The 14,367-nt window shown below is 42.2% G+C and overlaps 2 pseudogenes; one reads left to right on the forward strand and one right to left on the reverse strand.

The window, feature by feature from the left end:
* Positions 1-10,650: 10,650 nt before the first annotated feature.
* LOC100435501 (telomeric repeat-binding factor 2-interacting protein 1-like) lies at positions 10,651-13,779 on the reverse strand (annotated as a pseudogene).
* Positions 11,242-11,985, forward strand: LOC103890795 (transmembrane protein 69-like; annotated as a pseudogene).
* Positions 13,780-14,367: the final 588 nt, after the last annotated feature.

The following is a 14,367-nucleotide window of genomic DNA, read 5'->3' on the forward strand; positions in this document are numbered from 1 at the left end:
TACATTCCCACCAACAGGGTCCAAGAACTCTCTTTCTTCACATCCTTCACACCTATCTTTCATCATTTTGATAATCGCTATTCAAACAGGTGTGAGTTGACATCCCACTGTGATTTTAGTTTGCATTTCTCCCGTGACTGGTGATGCTGAGCATTTTTTCATATATGTTTCAAACATTTAAATGTTTTCTTTAGAGAAATGTCTATTCCAGTTCTTTGCCCATTTTTTAATCAAGTTGTTTTTTTTTTTGCTGTTTAGTCGAATTCTTATATATTCTGGTTAGAAATTCCCTATTGGATGTCTAGTTTGTGAATATTTTCTCCCATTGTGTGGGCTGTCTCTTCACTCTGTTGTTTCCTTTGTTATGCAGAAACTTTTCGAATTGATATAATCTCATTTATCTATTTTTGCTTTTGTTGCCTGTGCTTTTGAGGTTTTACACAAACAAACCATTGCCCAGATCAATGTCCTGAAGCATTTCCCCAGTGTTTTCTTCTAGTAATTTTATAGTTCCAGGTCTTATATTTAAGTTTTTGATCCATTTTAATTTGATTTTTTTTTAGATAGATAGATACTTATGGGTATTTATTGGCCAGTTTCCCTAATAAATGACAGGGGATTTATTAAGGGAATTAGCTCATGTGATCATGGCATAGGCTGTCTGCAAACTGGAGAACGAAGGAAGCTGGTAGAGTGGCTCAGTCTAAATCTGAAAGCCGGAGAATCTGAGACTGTTGGTGCAGGTCCTGGGGCCTGAGAACCTGGAGCTCTGACATCCAAGGACAGAAGCCGGGTGTCCCGACTCCAGAGAGAAAGCCTTTCTATCTAGGCTGGCAGCCCCGGGGGATGGTGCCCCCCACAATGGGTGAGGGCAGATTTTCCTCACTCAGTTTACTGATTCAAATGCTAATCTCTTCTGGAAACACCTTCTCAGACCTACTCAGAAGTAATGCTTTACAGCTGTCCAGGCATCTCTTGATCTCATCAAATTGAACCTAAAATTAACCAGCACAAGATTTGCCAGAACTATGGAACATATGTATCAGATCATTTAAAAACTATACAAATGATAAGGTTGATACAGAAAAATTAGAAAATACAGAAAATCAAAAAGAATATGCCATACCACCCTGAATGTGCCCGATCTTGTCTGATCATAATTTGATTTTTTATATGGTGAGAGATGGGGCATCCAGTTCATTCTTCTGCATATGGATATCTATTTTTCCCAGCACTATTTATTGAAGAGACTGTCCTTTCCCCAATGTGTGTTCTTGCTGCCTTTGTTGAAAGTGAGTTGACTGTAAATGTATGGATTTGTTTTGGGATTCTCTATTTTGTTCTGTTGGCCTATATGCCTGTTTTTATGTCACTACCACACTGTTTGGTTACCAAAGCTTTGCAGTAAATTTGGAAGTCAGGTAGTGTGATATCTCCAGCTTTGTTCTTTTTGCTTAGGATTGCTTTGGCTATGTGAGGTCTTTTGTAGTTCCATACAAATTTTAGGACTCTTTTTCTATTTCTGTGAAGAATGTCACCGGCATTTTGATATGGATTATATTGAGTCTATAGATTATTTTTGGTAGTATGAATATTTTAACAATAATAATTCTTCCAATCCATAAACATTAGAAATCTTTCCATTTGTTTGTGTCCTCAAACTTCTTTTATCAGTTTTTTATAGTTTTCATTTTAGAACTTCTTCACTTCTTTGGCTAAATTTATTCCTTGCTATTTAAATTTTTGGTAGCTATTGCAAATGAGATTGCTTTCTTGATTTCTCTTCCAGATTGTTCACTATTGGCATCTATAAATGCTACTGATGTTTTTATGTTGATTTTGTATCTTAAAACTTTACTCAATTCATTTATCAGTGCCAAGAGTTTTTTTGCTGGAGTGTTTCAGTTTTTCTAATTATAAGATTATGTTATTTGCAAACAAGAATGATTTAACTTCTTCCTTTCCAATTTGAATGAACTTTATTTCTTTCCCTTGCCTAATTGCTCTTGCTAGGGCTTCCAGTTCTATGCTGAATAAACATATTGAAAGTGGACACCTCTGTCTTCTTCCAGATCTTAGAAGAAAGGCTTTCAGGTTTTTCTCCTAATAAGTATGATGTTAGCTGTGGATTTGTCATACATGGTCTTTATTGTGTTGAGGTATTTTCTTTGTATATCCAGTTTCATCATGAAGGCATGTTGAATTACATAAAATGCTACTTCTGAGTCTACTGAGATGATCATATGGTTTTTGTCCTTCATTCTGTTCATGTGGTGTATCCCATTTATTGATTTGTGTGTATTAATCCATCCTTGTATCCCTGGGATAAATTCCACTTGATCATGGTGTGTTACCTTTTTGATGTGTTGTTGGAGTTGGTTTGCTAGTATTTTTGCATCTGTGTTCATTCAAGATATTGGCTTGTAGTTTTCTTTTTTTGTTGTGTCTTTGTCTAGCTTTGGTATGAGGGCAATGCTGGCCACATAGAATGACTTAGGGAGAGATCCTGCCTCTACAACTTTTGCAAATAGTTTGAGTAGAAATGGTATTAATTCTTCTTTTAAAGTTTGGTAGAATTTGTCAGTAAAGCCATCAGTGATGTAACCTGTCCCCAAGTCTCCCAGCAATGGGTACCAGCACCAGCTCTGATGAGGGTGGCAGGGGAATAACGTAGACTCTGAGATTCCTTTGTTATAAATAGGCTTAGTATATTGGCTTTCTCAAATGATGGTTACAGTAGTAATAAACTGGTCACCTGGACAGACTAGGACCCACTGGTTAGTCAGGACACTGCGGGAAATGGTGATAGCTGAGGTCACACACAAGTTTTCTTCCTGGGTGCTCTGTTACTCTACCTGGAGCTGCTGTAATGGACTGACTGTGTCAGTTGGCCTCTAGCTTGGAGGTGTTGCTTGGAAAAGAGCACCAGCTGCGGTAGTAGCAGTGGGATTTATACTTGCCTTATGTTACCCAGGCGTGTACTGTGGTGTCTCAGGCAATGGGAGGGGCCATAAAATTCCCAAAAGTTTCCATCCTTTGTGTTAAGCTACCAGGGTAGGTGGAGGGGCAAAACCAGGTGGAGGCTGGGTCACACGGGTCCATGTGCTGGCTCTCCACATGCAAGGCAAACAGTGGCTCTTGTGGGGGTTGAGGGTGGTTCTCTTGCCACTAGGGCAATGCTCCAGGGAGGGGTGCAGCTGCCTGTATTGCACAGAAGAGTTTACACAGGGAGTGGGAAGTAGCAGGTGGCAGTAAGCCCCACACAGTCCCATGTACTTGGCAAGGCAGACCTCACGCCCACAGTGTTCCACTAGCAGCGGCTAGCTAAGTTCCAGGCAGTTTGCGCTCAGAACTCAAAACTGCTCCAGGCCATAAGCCTTTCTGGCAGAGACAGCAACTGTGGCACTTAGGCCATGCCCTTCCCAGTCTGCCAGCAAAGCCAGGGTGCCCAGCTTCTGCACTCATGGATGCAGCACGCTTTTCACTCACCTCCCACTTCTGGCAAAGAAAGTTCATCCCCACTCGAGAGAATATCATGAATTTTAGTTAGAAGCTTTTCTTAACCTGTGACTGCTGCCTGAGTAAGCTGGCCGACTTCTGTGAGGTCCCCTGGGAGGTAGGATCAGGAATGGCTTCCTTGGTCCACACTGGAGGCTGGGAATGCATGCAAGGCTCTTGTGCTGGTGCTCCCAATTTTTTGTTCCCCACTACTCCCTAAACCAGTTTCAGGGCTGGATAGAATTAAGGCCTTCCCCCATGGCCTGTATTGTCAGGTTCCCCAGTAGTAGTGTATATCTTGGGGGCAGTTTATCCCCCCTCACACTTTGAGGACTTACAGTTTTCTGCCTGACTCATTGTGTAGGCTGCAGCCTGCCACTTCTTTCAAAGAGTTTGCGGTTTCTTTCAGTTTTCCTGTGAAGTTCTTGCCTGCTTATTAGAAAAAAATTCACATTGTGTATGTCTAGACACTATCTTGTCTTTCCAAGTAGGAGAGGCATGCTAACAATGCCTCTAATCCACCATCTTGGAAAAAAAACTTTTAATTTTAATTGTGGGATTTAATATGTTTATTTTAAAGGCTGTTATTGATAACTACTTCTTATTATTTTGTTAACTGCCTTTTAATTGTTTTGTATATCCTTGTTCTTTTCTTATTTTCTTATTACTTATCTTTGCAATTTGATGGCTTTCTATAGTGATGACATTTGGTTCCTTTCTTTTTCTCATTTGTGTATCTGCTTCTTCCAGTGAGTTTCATACTTTTGTGTGTTTTCATGATGGGAGATATCATCCTTTCACTTCTAGATGCAGGAAGTGCATTTAAGCATTTCTCAAAGGCCGGTCTAGTGATAATGAATTCGCTCAGATTTTGTTTTTCTGGGAAAGACTTTATTCCTCTTTCATTTCTGAAGGATAACTTTGCTAGATATTGTATTCTTGCCTGACAATTTTTTCTTTTTCTTTCAGGGCTTTGAATATATTATCCCATTCTGTCTTGGCCTAGAGGTTTTTGCTGAGAAATATGCTGTTAATCTGATGGAGATTCATGTGACTTGATGCTTTCCTCTTGATATTTTTACAATTCTTTGTTTGTCTTTGACTTTTGACAATTTGAGTATAATGTGCCTCAGAGAAGACATTTTGGATGGGGTCTATTTGGGATTCTTTGATCTTCCCGCATATAAATGTCTTCATCTCTTCGAAGACATGAGAACTTTTCAGCTATTATCTTTAAATCAGTTTTCTATGCCTTTTGCCATGTTTGTACCTTCTGGAACTCCCAACATTTGAGTTTTTGTTCACTTGATTGTGTCCCATATGTCATATAGGATTTCTTCACTCTTTGATTTTTTTCTGAGTTATTTCATTTTTTTCTTGAAAGATTAACTGTTTAACTATAAAGAAATAACTAAAAATTAAAAATAGCTTATAAACTTTATTTATATAATTACTGAAGGGAACAGAGTAACTGTTTGTGGTGGTGGACCCAGGAAGGCAGCCTCAAGTTCTGGGAAGTGCGTATTTCCATTCTGTATGTTCTCAGCACAGACTCTCTGATGTGCAGGAATGCCTGCTTCCAGGTTTAGAGTGCTCCATGGGCTCAGATTTACTGCACAACTCGGTCCAGCTAATGCTCTGATGCTACAGACTTCTGGATGGATATGAGAGGATGCTAGTGGGACCCCAGGGATGTGGAGATGCAGGGGCTATTAAGCCATAGTGCAAAATGTTGTCTTGTATTGGGTCTGTTCTCAAAATGATGTCGTGCTGCAGTTGATTGGGTCCTGGGGATGTAATATTGCATGAACTCCTTCCGTGGAACAGTGCAGTCACATGGACCCCAGGCAAATCCCTATACTACTCAGGGCCTTTGAGGGCTGAGGGGCTTTCCTGTAGCATGTACTACAGGACTCTGGCATGTGGACTGCTGAGGATCTCTTACTTGCCTTTTCCTCTGATGGGAGTCCCTCCTGGCTCTGAGCTAATCTGACTGGATGCCTCACTTCCCTCTCTGTGCTGCCACCTCAAGCTTTCATGCCTCAGAGTGTTTCAGTTGCTTCCCTTCTGGATTCCAGCATTTTTTCTCTACATACTATATTCAATGTGTGATTACCTACTTGCTGTTTTGGTTCTTCCTTGTGGAGGAGGTGAGTGCTGGGTGCCTGTAGTCAGCCATTTTGGTCTTCTTCAGCTTTTACTTGTTTCAATTTCTCCTTCATTTCCAAAAGACAATTTTCCTTGTACATTATTCTTGATAGGTAGTTTTTGTTGTTGTTTGCTTGCTTCAGCGCTTTGACTGTATCATCCCACATTCTCTGTTGAGAAATCTGCTAATGGATCCAAGCCTCATTCAAACTACCATATATGTTATTTAGTTATTTTATCTTAGTTTCAGGATTCTCTCTTTGTTCTTCACTTATTACAGTTGGGTTATAATAAGTCTTGCTATATTTCTGGTCTGGATTGAAACTTATTGAAGACCTTTGATATTCTTGTATCTGGGTATCTATAGCTTTTATCATATTTGGAAAGTTTTCTGCTGTTATTTCTTTACTCCTTCTATCCGTTTATCTTTCTCTGCTCCTCACAAACTCCTATAATTCAAACATTTGCTCTTTTGATACCATTCCATAGGTCTTATAAACTTTCTCCATTCCTTTTGTACTATTTTCCTCCTTTGATTGTATATTTTCAAATAACCTGTCTTAGAGTTCACATATTCTTTCTTCTGTTTGATCAATTCTGCTATTGATACTCTTTAAATTTCATTAATTGTATTTTTCAACTCCAGAATATCTGTTTTTTAAAATAATTTAAATATCTGTTAAATTTCTTATTTTGGTCATTTATTATTTTTATGATTTCATTGAATTGTTTCTACTTTCTTGAAGTTCACTGAGCTTCCTTAAAACGATTACTTTAAATATTTTGTCAGGCAGTTTGTATATCCTCATTTTTTTGGAATTTGGCACTGGGAGTTTATTGTGTTCCTTTAGTGGTATTATATCTCTTTAGTTTTCCCTGTTTCTTTTAGCTTTATGTTGATGTCTGCACATTTGACAAAGTAAAGATTATTCCAGTCTTTGCAGACTGGATTTGTCTGGGAAACATTTTCACCAGTCATCTCATCTAGAGATTTTAGCAAGGCTCTCCGTGATGGTCTGAGGTCAGCGTTGCTGCAAGAGTCCTTTGGCAGGCCAGCCTGGTGCCTGAGTCAGCAGGTGGGAAGAACTGATTCTAGGTCTGTGGGTTTGGCCTGAAGCCTGGATCCCCTTAGGTAGACCTATTGATTGAGTCTGTGGGGATGGTCCTAGAGGCTGTGTCTATGAGGGTGAGCCTGTATCTGCCGGGGCTGCCTAAAGTCTAGATCCACAGGGATGACCTGGTGCTGGTGTGGGCCTTGAGCCTGAGTCTGCAGGGGCTGGATAGGCACAAGGATGGCTCTGGCACCTGGATCCACTGGAATGGGCCTGGAACCTGAGCCCAAAAGGACTGGCCTTGTTCTGAGGCTGACCTGGCAACAGAGACCAGTAAAATGTCCTTGGAGTTGGAATCCATGGTGGCTGGCCCAAAGCCTTTGTCTTCAGGAGTGGACTTAGAACTTCAATTCATAGAATCCTTCCTGGCACTGGAGTCTAATGTCCCTGCACCTTGAGTCTGCTGGAGCAGACTCTGGGTCATGGAGCAGCTGAGACTGGTCTAGAGCCTGAGAACATCCTAGTACTGAGGATGGCATGGAGCCTGAATCTGCAGGAACTGGCCTGGGGCCTAGGATTGTCAGTGCTGGCCTTGTCACTGAAGCCACAGTAGCTGTCCTGGAGCCTGTGTCCACTGGTGTTGGTCTTCAGGCTAAATGTATCCGTGCTAAGCTAGTGGCTAGGTTTGAGATGGCTGGCTTGGGTCCTGGGGCTTCAGGGGCTAACCTGGGACTGGATACACAGGGTCAGGCCACTATTCCTGAAGAACAAGTATGCAAAACTCCTCAACAAAATATTATCAACCTGAATTTAACAAAACTAAAAAGATCGTTCACTATAATCAAGTGAGATTTATCCTAGGCATGCAAGAATGGTTCAACATATGTAAATCAATAAATGTGACACATCACATTAACAAAACAAAGGACAAACACCATACAATCATCTCAATGGATGCAGGAAATGCACTTTACAAAATTCAACACTTTTTTCCACCATAAAAACTTTCAACAAATTAGGTATGGAAGAAACGTACCTCAACACAATAAAGGCCGTATATAACAAGCCCACATCTAACAACATACACAATGGTGAAAAGTTGAAAGCTTTTCCTCAATAATCAAGGACAAGACAAGAATACCCACTCTTTCTAATTTTTTTCGACATAGTACTAGATGTTCTAGCCAGAGGAATTAGGCAAGAATAAGAAATAAAGGGCATCTTAATTGGAAAGGAAGGAATGCAATTATCTGTTTGCTAACAACATGATATTGTATACAGAAATACCTAAACACTCCACCAAAACCTGTTATAACTGATTAACTAATTCAGCAAAGTTGTAGGAAAAAAATCACATTGTAAAAATCAGTAGCGTTCCTGTACACTAACAAACTATCCAAAAATGAAATTAATAAATAATCCCATTTACAATAGCTACAAAAAATAATACTTAGGAGTGAATTTATTTAAGAAGATGAAAGATCTATATGCAGAAAACTACAAAACATTGATAAAGAAATTGGTAAAAACACAAACAGAAAGTTATTCCATGTTCATGAATCAGATGATGTAATATTAAAATGTCCATACTATCCTTAAACAATCTATAGATTCAATAGAATCCCTGTCAAAATTTTAATAATACTTTTCACATAATTAGAAAAAAATCTTAAAATTTACATGGAACCACAAGACACCCCAAATAGCCAAAGCAATCTTGACCAAAACCAACAAAGCTAGAGACATCACATTACCTGACTTAAATATACACTACAAAGCTATAGTAATCAAAACATCATGTTTCTGGCATACAAACAGACATGTCAACCAAAGAAGCAGGATATAGAGTCCAGTGAACATCCATGAATTTATAAACAATTGATGATTAATCAAGATGTATAGAACACACAATGGGGAAAGAACAGTCTCCTCAATGAATGGTCTTGGAAAACCTGGATACCCACATGCAGAAGAAAGAATTTAAAAACTTACCTCACACCATGTATAAAAATAAACTCAAAATAGACTAAAGACTTAAATATAAGACCTGAAACTGTAAAAGTACTAGAAAAAAAGAAGGTAAAAGCTCCGTGACATAGACCTGAGTAATTATTTTTTGAGTATCACCCCCAAGGCACAGGCAATGAAAGCAAAAATACAGATGGAATAACATTAAACTAAAATGCTTCTCACAGTGAAGTAAACAGTTAACAAAGTGAAGAGACAACCTGTAGAGTAAGAGTAATATTTGCAAAGCATATATCTGATGAGGATAATATCCAAAATTTATAAGGAAGTTAAAAACTCAATAGTTAGAAAAATAACACAGTTGTAAAATTGGCAAAGAACCTGAGGAGACATTTCTCAAAAAACATATAAATGACCAATAGTTTCATTTAAAAATATTCAACATCACTAATCATCAGGGAAGCAAAAATTAAAACCACAAGAAGATATTACCTCATAGCTAATAGAATGGCTATCATCAAAAAGACAAAAACTAACAAGTGCTGACAAAACTATGAATCCTGTACACTAATGGTGGGAATGTAAATTAGTATAGCCATTATCTAAACCCATAAGGAAGTTCCTCAAAGACTAAAAATAGAAATACCGTATTATCTAGCAATCTCCCTATTGGGTAAATATCAAAAGATTGAAATCAATGTGCTAAAGAGGTATGTGCTGTCCCATGTTCACTGCAGAATTATTAACAAGAACTAAGATATGGAGTCAACCTATGCATCCATCAGTGGATGAATGAAGGAAGAAAATGTGGTATATATACACAATGGAATACTGTTCAATTTTTTTCAAATACAAAGTTATATTCATTTTCAGTAAATAGCAAAACAAAGTAGAGTCAGGCTGGGCATGGTGGCTCACGCCTGTAATCCCAGCACTTTGGGAGGCCGAGGGGGGTGGATTACCTGAGGTCAGGAGGTCAAGACCAGCCTGGCCAACACAGTGAAACCCTGTCTGTACTAAAAAGACAAAAATTACCTGGGCATGGTGGTGTGCACCTGTAATCCCAGGTACTTGGGAAGCCGAAGCAAGAGGATCACTTGAAACTGGGAGGTGGAGGTTGCAGTGAGCCGAGATCGTGTCACTGCACTCCAGCCTGGGCGACAAGAGCAAAACTCCATCTCAAAACCAAAAAAAAAAAAAAAAAAAAAAACCAAAAACCAAAAAAACGAAGTGGAGTCAATGCACTAATTTTTAAATCTAACACAATGCTTAGAACAAACTATGCTCAATAAATAAAAACATTATTATTAATGGAGTAAGATTATTCTTGAGATTCTCTAGGGTTGTGTGTGTGTTTTAAACAAAACTGAGTCGTAGGTAAAGAAAGACATCCTACAGACATGACTGAGAAGGGCTCAAAGAAAAGAACAGCCAAGGAGGAGTGTCCCCAAATACTAAGCAAAATGAATATGGGATTTTTCAAAGCAGTCTAGAAATCAGAGCTCACTGGGTTTGGAGATAATCCATGCTCAAGGCCTCATAATGAAATCTTCCCATATTTCCAGATTCTTGATATGCAATCTGTCACAATTTTAGGGAGCTTCTGCCAAAGGAAAGGAGATCACTTATGATGCCTGAAATGGCCTATGCCTCCTAAATTTCCGTTGACTCTGTCACTAATATAGCAAGGGTTCATTCCAGCAAAGGATTACTACTGAGGACCACCTCCTCTCTGGTTTAGATTTTCCTTTCATAAACACATTGACTCTTGCCAAGGAGAGCTCCAAGTATATCCAGTTTCTTTTCTTTTCATCCCTGCTATACAACTCGCTTGGCTACAAAATCTAGGACTCTCACAGCAATGGCAGCATTGGTCAGAGGGTAAGTGCCAGTTCTAACGCAAGAACTCTCTAATGTTCAATGGTCACAATTTTTTTTTAACCACTTCATCTGCCACGACTTTTTTTTCTCTTTATTTTGCCAATTATTTCTTTTAAAACTCAATCCTCCAAGCTACATTCTGAGCACTAAGTTTTTTGACCAATGCATCTCTGGTATCCTCATCATCTTTTTGCAGATCTATGTCATCTTGTTGGGACCAAATGGGGTATCTATCAGCTCTCTGACCAGATGCTAAGAAGGAGGAAGTAGTCTCCAACTCACTATTATTTTTTAAGAAGGCCTGCGTAACTGTTGGTAGATCCAAGTTAAATTTTTCCATTAACTGCCGAATGATCTTAATGGCAAGCTCCCACCTCTGCTGGAGAAAGTCCCCCTCCTCCTCTGTCTCTCCCCCATTCTCACCCTCCTGCTCCTGCTGTGCTTCTGTCTTCCTCAGGCATGGGCGGATAATCATCACACATTATTATATGTATTTCAAAATCAGGGCTCTTGATCCACTTGTAGGAAGTGCCTTTCCAGGAGTCCTGGACGGTTCTTGCAGCTCAGTTTTCCATCTCTCTGTGAGATGCTAACAAAACCATGCCTCTGACTCAATGCCTCCATTTAGCTGTAACAATACATTAATCAGAACTGCCTGCCATCCTCCTGAACAAGACTTTCAATAGGGCCCAGTATGTTTCACTTCATCCCGAACTTTTCTCAAGCATCTTCTAAGATGCTTAAGTACTCTTTCTCAGTGGGACTAGGAGCCAGCAAAGGAACAGATATACGTTCTCTCAAGATGTCTCTCCAGCAGAACTTTTCCCCTTTGTTTCCAAGGCCTTGGCTTTTCTCATCATTTCCAGTGTATATGAGCAAGACACAATGCTATCGTACATCCTCCTGCAGCTTTAAAAAGAAGCAGGAGTAAGCAGTACTTCCAGCCAGGCCAAGAAGCACCATCATGTACCTGCCTGACAGCCCAAAGCCAGCATTATAGGTAACTCTGGCAGGACTAATCCCCTTCATTGCTCCACCACTGGTCCTGCTAATGACAACGACTTATATTCCCATATTAGCTTTTACTCAGATGGAGCCAGTTTCCTATCCTTGTGGTCAGATGGGGTTTTGCTGTATCAGAAGGCAGTCCAACCGAACCCGACTTCCTTAATTTAGCTAATAGTGCGGTTCCTGTTGTGTTTTCACGGTTTGCCTTATTTCTGAAAGACTCAGCGAAGCCATAGCCACACTAACAATAGGTAATGGGGATAGCATTACACATTGAAGTTTTTCTCTTGCCACCTTATCCCAACCGGTTCAAAGCCCTGAGGAGAGTAGTCACTCTATTGGCCACTTTTTCATTTATAATCGCTTTAGTGTTAAAAATACTTACCCAGAGAAAGGACCTAAGAGACCTGGTCAAGTAGAAAAGGTATAAAACTACACTGTAGCTAACACTGGTATGCTGGCTACACTTTTTTCTACTTCTCCTGTTTGGCTCTCCCCTCCCCCATACCAATGGTAATTTATTCTTCACACACTATTCCTCATTTCCAGAAGTTGTTATTTCATAGTAATTACTTAAGCAGGAGCTCGAAAATCCCTGATAAGACATTTTCATTTTGTGTCCAGAATTGGTGGGTTCTTGGTCTCACTGACTTCAAGAATGAAGCCACACACCCTTGCAGTGAGTGTTACAGTTCTTAAAGGTGGTCTGTCTGGAGTTTGTTCCTTCTGATGTTCACACGTGTTTGGAGTTTCTTCCTTCTGGTGGGTTCATGGTCCCTCTGGCTTCATGAGTGAAGCTGCAGACCTTAGAGGTGAGTGTTACAGCTCACAAAAGCGGTGTGGACCCTAAGAGTGCACAGCAGCATAATTTATTGCAAAGAGTGAAAGAACAAGGCTTCCACAGCCTGGAAAGTGACCAGAACTGGTTGCGGCTGCTGGCTCTGGCAGCCTGCTTTTATTCCCTTATCTGACCCCACCCACATCCTGCTGATTGGTCCATTTTACAGAGAGCTGACTGGTCCATTTTGACAGGGTGCTGACTGGTGCATTTACAATCCCTGAGCTAGACACAGAGTGCTGATTGGTGCATTTACAATCCTCCAGCTAGACATAAAAGTTCTCCAAGTCTCCACCAGATTAGCTAGATAGAATGCTGATTGGTGCATCCACAAAACCACAGCTAGACAGAGAGTGCTGACTGGTGCATATACACTCCTCCCTCTAGACATAAAAGTTCTCCAAGTCCCCACCTGACTCAGGAGCCCAGCTGGCTTGCCCAGTGGATCCCCTGCTGGGGCCACAGGTGGAGCTGCCCGTCAGTTCTGCGCAGCACGCCTGCACTCCTCAGCCCTTGGGCAGTTGATGGGACCCGGCGCCACGGTAGGGGAGGGTCAGGCCCACGGGAGCTCACCGTGCAGGTGGAGGGGGCAGGACTCGGGCATGGCAGGCTGCAGGTCCCCAGCCCTGCCCCGCCAGAGGTGGCTGAGGCTTGGCAAGAATTCAAGCATGGCACGGGTGGGCTGGCAGTGCTGGGGGACCCCATGCACCCTCCACAGCTGCTGGCTCGAGTCCCACGAGCGCCACCACAGCCCCGGTTCCCGCCGGCGCTTCTCCCTCCCCACCTCCCTGCAAGCAGAGCCATCCGGCTCCAGCCTCGGCCAGCCCAGAGAGGGGCTCCCACAGTGCAGCCACGGGCTGAAGGGCTCCTCAAGGTGGCCAGAATGGAAGCCGAGGAGGCGCTGAGAGCGAGCAAGGGTCGCCAGCACGTTGCCACCTCTCAGTCTCATACTACATTTGTTTTCACTGAGTCATGTTATGAATTATATAGTCACCCGCTTAAACATTTCAATGCTTTAACTGTCTTGAAAAATATAAAATAAAAAAAGATTAAAAAAAAAACACGGCTCTCATCTACCTCAGCCGCCTCAAACTCCCTGGTGGCTTCCGCAGGCATGTTTTTGACGGCTGCTTCATGCTCCTGGGTTTCCTCCTTCACGTGTTCTTCAGGCAAAGCTGGAATTCTCTTATTCCGCGGTTCCCGGCAATCCTCAGGCTCCGGGTCCTGCTCCGCCTTCTGCTTGAGCGTCTGGGGGCGCAGTGGGGGCTCCTGGGGTGTCCCCTGCTCCTGGCCCCATAGGTTCTGAGGAGCCTTTCTTCCGCCAGCCGGCTTTCCTCCATCACTTCCCACAGGCTTTGCCTGCGACCGAAGGGGGCGAGCGGGCATTTTCCTTCACGTAGGCCCGAAAAGCCACGTCACCCGCATCCCTGAAGGCGGCCCCACCAGCGGCTACGGCTTGGGCTCCTTGGCGCGCTCTGCCAGGGCCACCCCCACGCCCTGCCTGAGTGGGCCGCGTAGGCGGGGCCCAGCCCATAGGCTGCCAGCTCCAGCCGCTGCGGCGTTCCAGGTGGTCCAGGATGCACTGCGCAGACAACAAAGCCGCCAGAGGCATCCCCGGGCTGGGTCAGCGGTGTGGCCTGGGCTCCCGCACCCGGGGGTGCAGCAGCTGCTTGGCTGGGCTGGGCAGCACGTATAAGGACTTAGAGTTGCCTTCTCCCTCGCAAACAGAGTCCAGGAATGGTTGGGCCTGTTGGAGTCTTTGCCCAGATCCATCGCCTCTACCATGTCTGACGCTGGGCACCAGAGAAGCCGCCCCCTTCCGAGCACCTGGCACGCAGAGAGCGACTGACTGAGCCACTACTAATTTTTAAAAAGAAAATATTCCTTTTATTTATGACAACATGGATGAATCTGGAGAACATCATGCTAAAAGAGTAAGCCAGGCACAGAAAGACAAATACTGCATGCTCTTAA

Source organism: Pongo abelii, chromosome 4, assembly GCF_028885655.2.
Source record: "Pongo abelii isolate AG06213 chromosome 4, NHGRI_mPonAbe1-v2.0_pri, whole genome shotgun sequence".
Taxonomy (NCBI): Eukaryota; Metazoa; Chordata; class Mammalia; order Primates; family Hominidae; genus Pongo; species Pongo abelii.